General features: G+C 46.1%; 2 non-coding genes across 2 annotated transcripts; one reads left to right on the top strand and one right to left on the bottom strand.

Moving 5' to 3' along the window:
- The first annotated feature begins 521 nt into the window (after positions 1 to 521).
- On the top strand, positions 522 to 596 carry Trnat-ugu (transfer RNA threonine (anticodon UGU)). Its single transcript has one exon. It is a non-coding gene; the product is annotated as a tRNA-Thr (tRNA).
- A 16,122-nt stretch (positions 597 to 16,718) lies between these two features.
- Positions 16,719 to 16,793, bottom strand: Trnat-ugu (transfer RNA threonine (anticodon UGU)). The gene has a single exon. It is a non-coding gene; the product is annotated as a tRNA-Thr (tRNA).
- Positions 16,794 to 17,420: the final 627 nt, after the last annotated feature.

Here is a 17,420-nt window from a genome sequence, read left to right as displayed (position 1 = left end):
CTGACAAATAATAACTGTCTGTGCATAAGGAAGCGTTGGCAAAGGCGCGAGAGAAATTAGCACTCCGTCTTCAGGCCACAAGTGGCCCATCGGGACCATCCGGCCGCCGTGTCATCCTCAGTTGAGGATGCGGATAGGAGGGGGCGTGTGGTCAGCACACCGCCCTCCCGATCGTTATGATGGTTTTCTTTGACCGGAGCCGCTACTATTCGCTCGAGTAGCTCCTCATTTGGCATCACGAGGCTGAGTGCACCCCGTCGAGAAAAAATAGGGTAAAGTTTTATTTGTATGAGAATAGTGACAACTACTTGTCCTCTATACTTATATGGATATGGTGTCTGTTCTTTCGGATGCACACATGTTCCCCGAACTCTTACATGACTTGGAAGAATGTCTTTACACGAGTAATGAGTGTGTTGGGGTGGGACACTACGAATGTAGTGTGTAGACGTACAAGGTGAGAATGTGAGTCTCGCGGGAGGCATGCGCGAGATAATCCTTGCAGTCCCACTATCATCTGTGCCCTCGATGGCTCAGATGGATAAAGCGTCTGCCATGTAAGCAGGAGATCCCGGGTTCGAGTCCCGGTCGGGGCACACATTTTCACCTGTCCCCGTTGATCTATATCAACGCCCGTGCGCAGCTGACGGTATTAATATAATTCTAATTACTTCTCCTCTGGCGGAGTTTCCAGTTTGCACGATTCAGCTAGCAAGCCGAAACTGCAAGATAACAGCCTTTAGTTTCCGGATAGTTCCACAGACCTAACTATGCGTGGTGTTTACACGGTGGCATCCGAACACAGTGGGCAACACTCATGTATAGCGGTGTGTTATGAAAGTCTTCAGACTGGGAACACTGTGCACGAACCTACAACGTTGTTGCCATCAATTTTTTGTGAAGCTTGGCGAAACAGCGACTGTGACTTACGAAAAGTTACAATTGGTTCATGGCGAATATTATCTATGCACCCCTTAACTGTTCAGGTGGCACAAATACTTCTCAACAGCCCGAGAAGAACTGGAATACAAAGCTATTGCAGGTAGACGTTTAAAGTCCAGAACGGAGGACAACGTGGGAATAATGAGGTGTCTTCTGAGGTCAGATCGTCGCCTGACGGCGAGTTACATTTGAATGTGTTTAGCGCCCATCCCATGTCAACACACGATTTGGATACCCAAGAAGATGTTTCCAAAGGCTACGGTCGCAGGTTCGAATCCTGCCTCGGGCATGGATGTTTGTGATGTCCTTAGGTTAGTTAGGTTTAACTAGTTCTAAGTTCTAGGGGACTAATGACCTCAGCAGTTGAGTCCCATAGTGCTCATAGCCATTTGAACCATTTGTTTCCAAAGAACCCCACTGTCGAGTACGACAACACGAAGGATGCGCGCCTGAACCGTCTCAAGGGGAGAGCAAAAATTCTTCTCCAGTCGCGTGATCACAGGTGGCGAATCGTGGATTTTCGAACGCGAAATCGAGAAAAAACGCCAAAGTCAGGAGTGACACAATGCAAACTCTTCCCACGCCAAGAAAGCGAGAATGAGTAGACAAAAATAAAATCGATTGTTTTTATTCTTCCTGTTTTTGCAGTTAGGCGATCATGCTCAAAGAATTTATGCCTGTAAGCAGGACAGGCACAATGACAAATTTATCATCGGTAAATTCTTAAACGATCCAGGAAAAGGTCGGCACGTGTGTGATCAGGCATTGCACGCACCTGGGAGCTGCACCACGGCACTGTGACCTGCACATGGTAATCTTTGTCAATGTGTTTTTGGCAAGTAGCCTCTCCATCCGCCAAATCTCAGTAAATGCGACTTCTCTTTGTTGCCACAACGCAGAAACCACTTCAACGGGCGTCACTTTGGTGTTTCGTCACTTTAGTGCTTCGGACAATGTCCAGATGAATGTAACCGACGAGCATCGAAGCATTCAAGCATAAGCTTACCTGAAATGAAGCGAAAACTGGAAACAACCCGTCCGTCGCTGTGTAATTGCGACGCGAAACTAAACGACGTGAAAAAAAGGAAGAAAATAAAGAACCACAAGACATGGTCAGATGGTAATGTACACACCATCGGCGGGTATGCAAGTGATGATAGCTGCGATACTCTGCGACAGGTAGAATGGTCACCAGACTGCATTAGTGTCGTTCATGTTTAGGATTGATGCCAGGCTTTGTAGGGTATATAAGGTATGTGAACTACGTCAGATGTTGAGTGATCCCTCCGAATGAGAGAGAGAGAGAGACGGCGTTATCAGCACCTGAAAGTTTGAAACAGACCTCAATGAGGGTCTCCATTTGACCGTCTGGTCAATTCGTGCAATATCCATATTTGTGGGGCATTTGAATGTGACAGTGGCCAGATGTTGGACTGCATGGGAATGTGAAGGCAGGCACACTCGTTTTCAGGGTTCTGGTCGACCACCTCCGAGCGCCATGTTGAGCACTAAGCTCGTCGTAACCCCTCCACATCTGCACCTGCCATCCGAGAACAAAAAACTGGTTCCTTGCACCATTCTGTGTCATCTCGCACTACTGGTCCGAGACTGTAAACAGACGAACTATGGAATTCAAAAATGGTTCAAATGGCTCTGGGCACTATGGGACTTAACTTCTGAGGTCATCAGTCCCCTAGAACTTAGAACTACTTAAACCTAACTAACCTAAGGACATCACACACATCCATGCCCCAGGCAGGATTCGAACCTGCGATCGTAGCGGTCGCGCGGTTCCAGACTGTAGCGCCTAGAACCGCTCGTCCACTACGGCCGGCGACTAGGGAATTACCATCCCGTGTATATGCTGCCATAACATGACAACACAAACGGATGCGTTTGTAGCGGGGCGGTGTCCGGGAAGTATAGATTGCTGATCAATGGCGTCACAGTGTGTTCAGCATTAATTCGCCGTTCTAAACTTCCCCAGATGACCATCGTGAGTGAGTACGACAGCGACCTGGGGAAACGTCACATTATTCTAGAGTCATGTTGTGGTGAGGCATGTGATACGACGTGCACCCCGATAACTGAGTGGTCAGCGTGACGGATTGCCGTCCTACGGGGCAGGGTTCGATTCCCGGCTGGGTCGGGGATTTTCTCCGCCCAGGGACTGAGTGTTGTGTGTCGTCCTCATCATTTCATCCCCATCCGGCGCGCAGGTCCCCCAACGTGGCGTCGAATGTAGTAAGACCTGCACCAAGGCGGCCGGACCTGCCCCGTAAGGGACCTCCCGGCCAATGACGCCAAACGCTCATTTCCTTCCATTTGCATGTGACACGACTTCAGCTCACGACTGCTAATGATTGAAGGAGTCGACGGCACAACGGTACGTCACGGACACCCTGGGCCCACGTGTCTTACCTTGTCAAGTAACAGTATCGTGTGCCATTTTCCAACAAAACAATGCTCGCCCACACATGGCACTTATCTCTATGAATTGTGTGCTTGATGTTGGGATAGTCCCGAGGCAGCAAGATCCCCAAACCCGTCCCCGATAGAACACGCAGGGGCTCAGCTCTGACGTCCACTCCGTGGCGGTGCCGGTGTCGGTTTCCAGGGTATCGAGGACCAGTGACGACAATTCTGGGTCAGCTTGCCTCAGGATATGAAACAACGGCTTTATGACATCCTTCCCAACCGAATCAGTGCACGCATAGACCACAGGTGGGTGCGATGCCATACTTAAAACTGAGCCCATACTGCCACGTTCTTCGTACAGATTACTCTATTTTGTAATCATTGAAGTAACGTCACATACCCTCTGAACCCTTCAAGTTTCATTTTGTATCATCCTCCCCGTCTGGGTGCTTCACCTTTTCTGCCGGGTAGTGTATTTTTAAGGGAATCCCTTGACGCATGGGAAGACTAACTCATGGTCAGAAAAAAGTCGATGCAACTATTTTTCAGCGACAGCTCGCACCCAAACCTATTACGTACACTTTATTGCGACATCGGACTTCCGCTCTTGGAACAAGACTACATGGGCCGGGAACATCTGCAGGCCATACGCGCTTGACAGACAACCAGCCAGGACTTAGTGAGCAGGGCAGGCAGCTGCGAGACTGCATCCAAGCTACCGAATGAGGAACCCCGTATGTACGTAGATCTTTGTGGACCGACACCAGCCAATGCTTCCCACACACGCGCAAATAGGTAAGATCGGTACAGAGTATATTTAAAGTAAACTTTATTTGCATCCTCATAGTGGCCCCTCTTACGCGAAATTTGAACAGAGATCTTCATTCACATATAGAAACACGAATATCACCTTTCGTTTATGTTGCACAACTCCCTTTGAGTGTCGTTTTTCTTCTGTCAGTGTATTATTCTGTGGGTGTAGAAAAGAGGGGTCAACGCGAACTTTGACACGTGGGACCCTAGCTGCAATTATGACGCCTTCAGGGTGCTAATGCTGACAGAGCGAGGCCTGCCTTCTTCGACCACGAAATTCGTTAAATTTATGCGCGGCATTAAAAAGTTCGACAGAGCTCTCTTGATCGCCTTATGCACGCCTCCGAACAGTAAGCGCCCAACCACACACTTTATTAGCGCCCCAATGCACTCTCAGCAGCACTCTGCAAAGCTCACTGGACACCTGGCGCCTCATCTACATAAACTCAATTAACAGGGTCGCCTGCATATGCATGTGCCGACCGCCATGTTTATTTATGGCAGTAAACGGCAGTAGGGACTGCACGCCGCTTAGAACTCTCTCACTTCTTGCCGCCACATATCTTCCAGCGCGCACATGTTGACAGGTTCCCACCGGAATCAGAGTGGAGAATTCTCAGGCTGCAGTAAATAACCGAACTCTATAGGCCACTTTACGTCTTCGACCTGCTTTCAGGTCACCGCACTTGTGGCCAACGTTTCCGCAAACAGCAGATCCCATGCTTTCAGTAAGACTCTCAAAGGACAGCACAAAGCATCTATCTACACCTTCACCTTCACTGGCCTAGAGGCGTTCCAAATCAACAAATTTCTGTAGATGTAACATTCGACGCAAGTCGAAGCCCCAATTTTTGATTACATAGACTGTTCGAAAACATGGTATTAAAAAAAAAAAAAAAAAAACCTCTCCTCTTCTTCTCTAGTTGCCGTTGACACCTGTGTGTGTGACTAATTCCGATGATCTTTATTCGTTCACAATACAGGCCTCTCCTCAAGGAAAACTTGACTAGCATTCTCCAGTTAGCGTTTTGCCCTCTGCAAGGTAATATGAGAAAAGAGAAAACACTGGCTCTAACATCAAATCGATTTTGCCTTTCCTGGTGTACACTCCGGGCTTCTAATCACTACATTCGTTACTCTCGTTTCTGGCGTTTAGGGGCGGTCCGGCGTCGTTTCAACAATTAAATATCAGTCCAGCAAACTGTCCCCAGCTATCACAAAAAATAGTTCACTTACTATAGACTGTAGTGAGTGGTGGACAAGAATTACCCATTAATTTCAAGATATTCTTAGCAGCTAATGACGAGGTAATATACAAACTAATTTAAGTTTTTAGTGAGTGGGCTACTGATATTTTTTTAATCCTACATTTGCGCTCGCAAGTAAGCGTTTAAACTTTTGAGCAGACGTTAGCCATAACAATTCAAGTGTGCATTGCACTTCTTTCAATTTTCCTTTTAAAACTATCCAAACATTTCTATCTACATTCCTTTTGTACAGCATTCCTACGTGTGCCTTACACATCTGCATAATTTTTCCCATGATTAATAGTTGACGAAAACGTACCGTACTCTTTCTCGTGATATGTATGTGGCTTCAGCTATGTCATACACCTTATCGATGGTCGTCTAATCTGATAGCTTAGCCTAGATTTTACTGATGGTTTCATGTGGGCAGCAAAACGGCCAAGTCTCAACTACGTTGCTAGTTTCTTATTGTCAAAAACGACGCAGCACATTACTTTCAATCCTTCCGCAACTTCGAATGAACGGCGAGAGAGCGTAGGGAACTAATTTTGGTACCCCATGGTATTCTGGTTTATAAGTTTGAGAACACACACACACACACACACACAGTGTCCCCTCTCTGGAAACGCCATACACACCGATGTGAATTACCTGCATGGCTCAGTTGTGACAGTCGAGCAACAGCCAAAGTGACAACTACATGATGCATATTACGTTAATTGTTGCGTCCTTCTGTGTGATCAGTCTCATGATCATTAGCAATGGTCCACTGCAAGTACGTGGCTGCAGATCCGTTTATTCTAGATGCCGGCTGCTGTACAAAACCAGTCGCAATGAAACAATCTTAGCGTTGGGTACCAGATAACGTCTAGATTAGAGAACTCGGGAGCCCGGCACCATAAGATGCTTCGAACAAAATTATAAAGGTGCGCACGACATTAACTGTGAAAAATCAGTCTTCTTGTGTGAGAAAGCAATGCAGAGGCGCTTATCAACTAATACTGCTTACGCTCAACTACAGTACGAGAGAGAATCCATGTCCGACTACCTCATTTAGGTTTCCCTTGATTTCTCTAAATCGCTCCAGGAAAATGCCTGGATGGTTCCTCTGAAAGGTCACGAGCGATTTCCTTCCTCATACTTGAAACAATCCGAGCTAGTGCTCTGCCTCTAATGATCTCGATGTTGACGCGACGTTAAACCCTAATCTTCCTTTCTTTCCTTTCATGCTATGAGAAAATTACTCACCTTCAATTTATACTAACTGCATCTCCTTCCACATCGTTCCACAATCCCAATCACACCGTATTTTTCATTCACAGTGCTGAATTTAATACTACCTTAGAATAGAACTATGCTTACTAATACCAATTAATTTTACTCACATTGTATGAGAGCAAGGTCCTGACGTAAGCCGAATACCAACGGACCTGATTTAGGGCAAAATTTTTGTTACAAAAGTATTTTCACTGCCGAAGCACCTTAGTATTCATTTTACCATATTATACCTCTAGCAGTTAGCCTCAGTAACATCGATGACTATGCACTTTGCGAAGCGCACAAGACGCACCTCATTTCCATCCGTGTGTCTGATCGCACACTACATTTGCAAACGCTTGTGGCGGTAACAGTTTACCCAATACAGCCTACAGCGATAAGCAGAGCTCCTGCGGGATATCTCATAATGCTGCTCGCTACATCGTGGGGGTAAGACGTGTCCCTCGGCATCTTTAGACATACCGAGAACTCCATCCGTTAACCGAAAAAAAAAGGGGGGCCTACGGTGCACCCAGTCCTTTACATCTATGCTGATGTCCCTCTTCGTCCAAAACTGCAGCAAAACCTCATCTCCTGCAGCCTGCAGTCATGACGAGAAAGACAGCCCCGCTACCGCCTTCGGCGGCCACGACGTAACGAATAACTACTCCGCCGTTTCAAAGAACGGACTACTTACCACTGGCGCACCGCCATCGCTTAACGTCTTAACGCTGTTTCCCGCAACTTACCTGAAACAAAAAACAAAACATTATCAGTTAAACTCCTTGTTATAACTATTAAAGGTAATGAGTTTAACAGCAGACGGCTCGTCATTCTGACCTGTAATGTAATTCTACAGAAAAACCAATCAAGACGGCAAAGTAAGTTACAATATGTGCCCTGTTTTATGTGGGCATCCCGATGCACCTTACAAACAAATCAGATATCGAAACAGATTCCTTTACTGGGATCAGAAGACTATCATAATACATTATTTACTACTCGAAACTAAGTACCGGAGATAGTATTCATAATATGGTTGCGATGTGTGTTTACTGCAGGTGAGAAATCAGGTACACCATCATGACAGCCTTGCTTAGCTTCTGAGTGTCCGCACTATTTGGGTTGTCTTATTTCAGATTTTCACGCACTTGATAAATACATTGATCGGACAGAACATCACGACCGCCGACCCACTATCGATATGAACCTGTTCAGGCGATAGCAGCGTCACCTGGCGAGGAGTGACTGCTAGTCAGACACACGCACGGTGCATGCAGTATCCGTAAGTGTGCTGTCCGTGTGTAAAACGGGGAAGGCCCGCGATCAATCTGAGTTTGACAGAAGACAGATTGTGATGGCCCGAAGGTTCGGAACGAGCATTTCGTAAACTGCACACACGGGGAAACCAACGGGAAACCACGTCCAAATGTCGAGCGGTTGGGCGGCCACTTTTCATTACAGATGTCGGACGTCGTAGGCTGGGCAGACTGGTAAAGCAGGACAGGTGGCAGAACTAACATCGGACTTTAATGCTCGGCTGAGTACATATGTGTCTGAACACTTCTAACGATGGGCCTCCGCAGCCGACGACCCACGTATGGGCCAATGTTAACACCACACCGGCAACTACAACTGAAATGGGCACGTGACCGGCACTGGACGTTGGTGCAGCGGCAGAGCGTTGCAGGGTCTCTCGAATCCCCGATACCTCCTTCATCGTGCCGATGAGAGGGCGCGAATCCGTCGTCTTCCAGGGGAACAGCTCCCTGACACATGTACTGCGGGACGCAGACAAACTGGCGGCAGATCCATTATGCTCTAGGGGAACATTCACGTGGGCTTCCATGGATCCAGTGGAGCTCGTGCAAGGCACCACGATGCCCAACGAGTATCGACACCCCTTCATGAAGATCATGTTTCCCGACGGCAGTGCCATTTTTCAACAGGATGTCACAAGACCTGGAGTCTGATGGAGTAGTTCGAGGAACACAGTGGCGAGTTGCAATTTGCTTGCTGGCCACCCAACTCGCGACATCTGAACCCGTTCGAACACATCTGGGATGTGACAACCTGGCGTCAGAGCTCATCGCCCCGTCCCCGGAATTTACAGGAATTATGTGACCTGTGTGGACAGATGTGATGCCAACTCCCTCCAGCCCCTACCGAGACCTCATTGCTCCCATGCCACGACGCGTCGCCTCCGTTATCTGTGCCAAAGGTGGAATATCAGAAATTAGGTAGGTGGTCAAAATGTTCTGGCTGATCAGTGTCAGCCTGTAGTCAGTGGTTAGTACTTCAGTTCACTAGCGGCATATGGTAGGTATTCAAAAGGGTTCTGTTTATCATCCCACTTAGAGACAAAATTGTTTTCGCGAGGCAGAAAACTGTTGGCTTTTGATATAATTCCACGGTACAATGGGAAGAAGAAATCGTGTTACGCTAGTAACTGCAACAGATGGACTCTGCGTGTCGTGATGAGAGAGAGAAAATCAAACGCTGTGCAGCTTATTAAACAATAAAAGCGCCGTGAGCCGTCAAACAATACCAGTAATTCAAAAGAACTTGTGATAAAATCGACTGCAGCACAATGCACTAAAAATGAATTATCTGAAGCACAAAACGCTCTCTTGGAACTGTATATTGGCAACAGCGAAACAATACCCTCCCTTTGAGCGTATTTAGAATCCCCGGCCATTGGATGTTTAACACGCCAATGACTGAAAGCAGGAATAATTCAGTTGAGTAATTGGAACGACAGTAAAGGGACCCATCTAAAAACAAACTGGCATCTGCTTTGAAGTTTCGCAGTACTGAGAACGACGCCAGAGACGCACCGCTCCGGAAAGCTCATGAATAAAAACGATCTTTAACTTTGACAAAGTTTCCTCAAACAACTCTCCGACTACGTTAGTTATTCAGCAATTCCCAAGTTGCCTGCAACAGGGAGAGACGCGTCGCATCTTAAAACATAACTGCGCTACTGTGAGACTTACACTTAACATTTCACGTATGAATTTCACCGACAGCCAATTTGCAGCATTAAATGCAAAAAATACATCGTGAACCATTTCTCTGGATGCCTTTCTGGTTTGGCAGATCGCAGGGCATCATTTTATTGTATTTTTGAGTTGCCTGCAAGACAAACATAAATGTATTCCCCTCTCACATCCTCGAACTTCTAGCCCCGAGGTAAGCGACCAACTTAGCTTAGCTCACGGTCCAATTACACACACAAAAAAAAAAAAAAAAAAAAAATTGCATCACCCCGGTTCCCAGAACTCTGGAATATAGACGTTGACTGGGCGGGTTTAGTGACATCTCTGAACAAAGGGACTGTGTCTGCGATACAGTATCCACAAAGATGTAAACAACAAGGCATGAGCAGCGCCTATTAGACGGAGGGGGTCCGACAGCCGATCAGTTCCAGTGATTCCACCAGGAAAGAGGTACACAGCTCGTGTTGTCTGTAGTTCAACCTAGCCTAGACGATAAATACCGCAGTTCTATCACATCCGCATTGCTACTCTGTGCCAGGAAGGGCTCTCAAGAAGGGAAGTGTCCAGTTGTCTCGGAGTGAACCAAAATGATGTCTGGGCATGGAGGAGATACAGACAGACAGGAACTGTCGATTATATGCCTCGCTCAGGCCGCCCAAGAGCTACTACTGCAGTGGATGACCGCTACCTACGGATTATGGCTCGGAGGAACCCTGACAGCAACGCCACCCCGTTGAATAACGCTTTTCGTGTAGCCACAGGGCGTCGTGTTACGACTCAAACTGTGCGCAATAGGCTGCATGATGCGCAACTTTACTCCCGACGTCCATGGCGACGTCCATCTTTGAAACCACGACGCCATACAGCACGGTACAGATGGGCCCAACAACATGCTGAATAGACCGCTCAGGACTGGCATCACGTTCTCTTCGCCGATGAGCGTCACAACCAGACAATCGTCGGAGACTTGTCTGGAGGCAATCCGGTCAGGCTGAACACCTTAGACACACTGTCCAACGAGTTCAGCTATGTGGGGCCGACGTACTCCGCTGGTCGTCATGGAAGGCGCCGTAATGGCTGTAAGATACGTGAATGCCATCATCCGACAGATAGTGCAACCATATCGGCAGCATATTGGCGAGACATTCGTCTTTATGGACGACAATTCGCGCCTCCATCGTGCACATATTGTGAATGACTTCCTTCATGATAACGACATCGCTGGACTAGAAGTGGCCAGCATGTTCTCCAGACATGAATCCGATTGAACATGCCTTGGATAGATTGAAAAAAGCTATTTATGGACGAGGTGGTCCACTAACCACTCTGAGGGATCTACGCCGAATCGCCGTTGAGGAATGGAACAATCTGGACCTACAGTGCTTTGATGTACTTGTGTATAGTATGCCACGACGAATACAGGCATGTATCATTGCAAGAGGACGTGCTACTGGGTATTAGGGGTACCGGTGTGTACAGCAATCTGGACCACCAAATCTGAAGGGCTCGCTGTATGGTGGTAGAACATGCAATGTGTGATTTTCAAGAGAAATAAACAGGGCGGAAATGATGATTATGTTGATCTCTATTCCAATTTTCCGTGGTTCCGGATCTCTCGGAACCGAGGCGATGCAAAACTTTTTTTGAGGTGTGTATAATAAAATACATCTGAGAACCACGGGCCGTAAGAATACTAGATTCGGGTCACATACAGCCCCCGGTCGGAGTTCGACGGCCGCTGGTAGAGCGCCACCGAAGTGATAGCTGGAAAACGTGGCTGATGACACGTTCGTCGTCTCAGACACAGAACGAAAACAATTTTGTCTATGAAAGGCTAAAGTGCCCTCCACGATGTAATACTGGACAGAGTAAATCATCAGTATTCTAACTGTAGTAATATAGTGCGTAGTTCTAGTGAGTAGTTATACTTTTTTTTCTTCTTAAATAACAGAGTAGACTGAATCCGGAAAACTATTTATTCCAGCAATACTAGATCATAATTCCCACATAAAATGGGACATCTGCCCGGTGACATGATTTTGGTATTTAATTGTAAGTGGTTAGATAGTGAGCTCTTAGGATGGATTGTACTAGCTGCAGCAGACTTTTTCCAACGCTTAATAATGATGTGTGAATGCACGCTTCAGTATTTGTACAATTACAATTTACGGTATAGAATCTGCATTAGATAACGAAACAGTGGGTTTAGTTTGTTAGCAGCAATAAATAAATGGTCTGGGGGCAGTCGCCGATGTCTTGCGCTGCAGTAGCTGCCGACTCCCTCACGTGCGGTCACCTGCCAGGTGCAGCAGCTTTTCAAGTGAAACAGTAATTTCGCACGCGGCTACAGGGGCAGAGTGTTCCCAGGCTGAGTGACACATGGTCAGGTCGGCGGTTCTGCGTAGGTTAAGGGCCGCTTCATAGGAACCACCGAGACGCGCTTTTCTGCAGTGCACAGAGCCATCAGAGGGCGCTGCGCCGCCCCATTGGAAAAGAGAGGCTGCTCCTTTGTCTTTGCGCTACGCCGCTTTGATCTGCCGCGCCGCCGTGTTTCAGCTCAGCCATGGAGTCTGAAACGCACAACGCCTATCTGTTACTTCTCTTACTGAATAAGAAAATCAAAAGGAGGTAATTTAAAAGTACATCCTTGGTGCCACTATTTCTCGAAAAAAGAATTAAAGGTTCACTAAAAAGGCAGCCAATTTACCCAATTATTGGCTGCTACAAATTGTAAACATATGCGTGTCATCACGGCAACTGACAGTTGACCGCTTTATTACAATAGCAAAAACATTTTCTCGATATTGTTGCTGTTGGAGCAAATCTAAGATGGCCAGACTGATCTGCGTTCAAGAACTGATTGCTATATAAGAAGTTTAATTGACAATGAAACTAAATTTCCTCAAAGCAGTCAGTGTTACGAGAGCTACGATTACTTTCCTTTTGCAGTCGTTAGTGATTAAGGTTTCGGTATGTCATCTTTCTTACTGTCTTAATACGGAGACAATTTCTTGTCAAAGTGTCTCCAGATAAGGTCTGTAGGACTACAAGGTAGGTTGAATGTATTTTTAGCATTATGGGAATGAAATTAAAACTGTCGTGATGCAGCTCATTGAGCAGAAGAAAAATGACATTCAAAAATTTAGTGACCGTATTTGATCGCCCCCACATTGCATTATGCATCTAAATATAAGCGCAATTAACGTCATTAATCAATCATCCACTCACACAAATACAACATTTCCACAGGCAATTACAGTGTCACAACTTTGGGTTTTCTAAGGATGGCTGTAATCTGAAACAGAGAACAACCTATGCTAAGTGTTAAAATGTCAACAACTTTTTAACGATCAGTATCTGAGGGCCAGTGGCCAGCTTTAGTACCTTTAGTATTGGTAGTCTGTTGGGGGTTCGTAACATGCTAACTTATGTAGCTCATCAATCAATAATATGATGAGTGTATACGCTGCCCGAGGTGTTGCTCCAAAATGTCAGTAATGGCTCTTGACCGTATAAGCTTGACCACCACTGCGCTATACCCTCATAGTGACGCTGCAGTAGCATCCAACATCGCATCGCCGTCGGATCCTTCAGGAGCCATTTCTCCAGGTATGTTCCAGGAGAACCCGGCACCGTCACAGCCAGCTCAGTTATACTCACAATTGTCTTCTACTAGTAGTTCTTTTGTCACTGATCATCCTTAGACTCTTGACGACTCGAGACGTTGCAAAGGCCACGTTTTGATCTCGTCATAACTCCTAATGATGTTCCTCCATCTGCAGCGGTCGGACTTCCTGGTCTGTAATTCCCACTGAGCTGTTGTGGTTGCTATTGACTGTACGATCGTGCCCGACAACTCTAATATTTTGATATTCATCTAGTTTAACCTTGGATGTATTATTCGATACAACATGAAGCAGCTGCCACTTTTCTTCTCTATGGACCATGTCATACCTGAGGAGCAGTCAAATGAAATGTCAACATCGGCTAAAAAACGTACCATGGAATGGTTCAATTCAAAAGTGACCACCATACGCAATAAGACTTTTATCCCAATGGGAGACGAGACTATCAATTCCTGTTTCGTAGAAAGCAGTCAGCTACTGAAAAGTCCACAACCGCAACGACTCTTGCACTTTCGTGTCCGGCTGAAACAGACTTCTTCAGTCACCACAGATGTGAAAAAACACAGTGTAAGATGCAGGTTGTACGGAGGATGCTGCAATATTTCCCAACCAAATCGCTGAAATGTAGCCTTCGTCCGATTGGCAATGTGGAGACTGGCATTATCTTGGAACAGCATGATTCCGACTGACAGCATTTGAACAAACTGAGGCCGAATGGCACAGCCAACAGTAGAAACACCCCCACATCACCCCGCCAAAGACATCGAATGCTGTTCACACAAGTTCCAGTAAGGTCATGACGACTTTCTCCTTCGACCGCAGGGGGCATCGGCTCAGAGTTCCTCGAGCGTGGAACCAGAATTTATGCGCAGCGCTACGACGATACTTTGGAGATACTGTGTCATTAAGTCAAAACGCCCGGGTATGCTGTCTGACAGGATCATCCTGTTGCATGACAATGCCCGGTCCCACATTTCCAATCGGACGAAGGTTATATTTCAGAGATTTGGTTGGAAAATACTGCAACAACCACCGTACAGACCGTAACTTTCACCGTGTGATTTTCACACCTTAGGCGACCTTAAGAGACATGCGTGGACATCTGTTCCCCTTTCAGCCGGATGAGGAAGTGCAAGAGTGTGTACTGTTGTGGATCCGTCAGCGGCCGACGGTGTTCTACGAAACAGGAACTGATCGTCTTGTCTCCCAATGGGAAAAATGTCTTAACGCGCGCAATGGTTGCTTCTGAATGGAACCATTCCGTGGTCCCGTTGTGGCGAGTGTTCGGTTTTTATTTTATGACACCTTATACGCTATCAGATCTTATGTCTGCTCACTCTGTCTCAGTTCTATATATATATATATATATATATATATATATATATATATATATATATATATATATATATATATATTGATCATATACTGATCACATTCAAACATATTCAGGCGTCACTACCAATCCACAGATGCGGCAGAGTGTGCAAGGTCAACGGAGCGAGCAGTGGGTTTGCGCAGCTGCCAAATATATGCTCGAATAAGCATACTGCTCTTCGCCGGAAGCATTTAGCCTACATCTGTCCACATTGCTACTTAAGACTATTAATTGCAGTGATGTGAAGCGAAAACCATGTCCTCAGAGTCGTCCGACGTCAGAAATTCTCGTTGGTGACAAAAATGTTACTCGCAAGGAGAAAGAATAGGTGGTGTGGGCCGCATCTTCTAATACAGAACGTCCACGCTACGGATAGTTTCACCCATTCTATCAACAGCTCCAGAATCACTTCCAAATGGCACTGCAAACTTTCCATCTTACGGTATTAATGAACTAGAAATAGTTAAACGGCTAATGTGTCGGGCCAACATCGCCAATAAAATTTCTGTGGAAGAACTGGTATTCACTGTGAGGTAACATCTCATTCGTTGTTATCTACATATACTTCCTGTATTAAATATGCTAGATGGAGATTTTCGTCCAGATATTTTATCGGACAAAAACGATAAGTCGGTGAACAATGCTATTAATTTTCAAATAATATTATATCCGATATTATCCAAAATAAAGCGGTTGTGATGTTATTTCTCTGGCACGCAATATATTGAAATTAAATTAATCTTGCCGTGTGGCGCTGTATTTCAAAGCGGAATAAATCATCTAATATTTGCTTGTTATATCATACGGCAATGAGGCAAGTTACTTTAGTTGTAAGGCACATAGGGATATATATAAACTTTTAATAAATCACATAGTCGCAGATTCGAAAATTCGCAAAAAAAAGAAGAAGAAGAAGAAGAAAGAATGAAGGAAGGAAAGAGAGAGAAAGAGGCAAGCAAGCAAGCTTTACATGGCTCGATTTACTGCCGCGGAACAGAGATAAACGGATCACACATATTTTATCATAAAATTCTTTTCGATACTCATGAGTTTCAGAAAACTTCAAAGCAGTTGCCTATCCGACGCCAAACAGCAAAAAGGAGAATATAAAATGGTCGTTCATTCCTGTAAAATTAATGCTCGTAGTGCATGGAGCTACTAGTATTTTTTTTTTACACGTATTTCGCGCGCAGAGCGTCTAAGGATTACAGGTCAGGTTTCCGGATAGCCGGCGCCGGTCGCTGCTCAAACTGCAGACCTCGCCTGGCGTGCATCGCGACAATCGGCGATTCCTCTGTTAAAGGCGCCGGTGTATCTCAGTGGACTTGGCTGATTATCGCCGGCCCAGCGATGCTGCAGCATTAACGTAGCCTGGTACGCCATGCCTCACAGAGGCACGCCTGACTAAGCTGCCCAGCGAGCGCCGGCCTCCCGCTGCAGACCTTCGTAGCGAAGGGGCGGGTACAGCGGCCGCACGTCCGACTGAACTACAAGTGGCGAGGAGGTGCCTATCACGTTACGGAGCCGGTATTTACTTATTGACCTCATTTGTAGAAAATCGCGTTTCTAGTTTCTGTGTAGTTCATAAGCATACGTCATTTAGGATCCATTGAACATTTTACCATTTTACATTTTGTATGCTGTACGACTTCAGTGCGAAGTAACTACATGAAGCAGATTAAAGAGCCGCTATTTGGTACCACGCTGTTGACGCAGAGGCATTTACAAACTCGCTTTAAAACTTAACATCTTAAGTGAAACCAAAACCCAAAGGCGCAACAGGGATTCTCATTTAACTGCTGAATTCTCCAATACACAAAAGAAAAAGAAGAGAGGTAGGGTGGGGGCGGGGGGGGGGGGGGACAGAAGCTCAGCGAATTGAGGTGATCCCGTCGCGGCTGACTCTACCTGTTAACAGAGGACGAAAGAAGCGAGTTCTGTAATATACCACGACAATAATTTGACGTAATTAGAATTAATTTAATATCCTCAGCTGCTGACGGGCGTTGATTATATATATATATATATATAGGAAAATGTATGCCCCGACCGGGACTCGAACCCGGGATCTCCTGCTTACATGGCAGACGCTCTATCCATCTGAGCCACCGAGGGCACATGTCCGAAAGAACAGACACCATATCCATGTAAGTACAGGGTTATTACAAATGATTGAAGCGATTTCACAGATCTACAATAACTTTATTATTTGAGATATTTTCACAATGCTTTGCACACACACACAAAAACTCAAAAAGTTTTTTTAGGCATTCACAAATGTTCGATATGTGCCCCTTTAGTGATTCGGCAGACATCAAGCCGATAATCAAGTTCCTCCCACACTCGGCGCAGCATGTCCCCATCAATGAGTTCGAAAGCATCGTTGATGCGAGCTCGCAGTTCTGGCACGTTTCTTGGTAGAGGAGGTTTAAACACTGAATCTTCCACATAACCCCACAGAAAGAAATCGCATGGGGTTAAGTCGGGAGAGCGTGGAAGCCATGACATGAATTGCTGATCATGATCTCCACCACGACCGATCCATCGGTTTTCCAATCTCCTGTTTAAGAAATGCCGAACATCATGATGGAAGTGCGGTGGAGCACCATCCTGTTGAAAGATGAAGTCGGTGCTGTCGGTCTCCAATTGTGGCATGAGCCAATTTTCCAGCATGTCCGCGGGCTACGCGTGAAACTTGCACGCACGCGTTCAACCGTTTCTTCACTCACTTTCCCCTTACAGA

The sequence above is a fragment of the Schistocerca nitens genome, chromosome 6 (genome assembly GCF_023898315.1).
Source record: "Schistocerca nitens isolate TAMUIC-IGC-003100 chromosome 6, iqSchNite1.1, whole genome shotgun sequence".
Taxonomy (NCBI): Eukaryota; Metazoa; Arthropoda; class Insecta; order Orthoptera; family Acrididae; genus Schistocerca; species Schistocerca nitens.
Note: the sequence above shows the minus strand (reverse complement) of the source record. Positions and strands in the feature narration are given on the sequence as shown.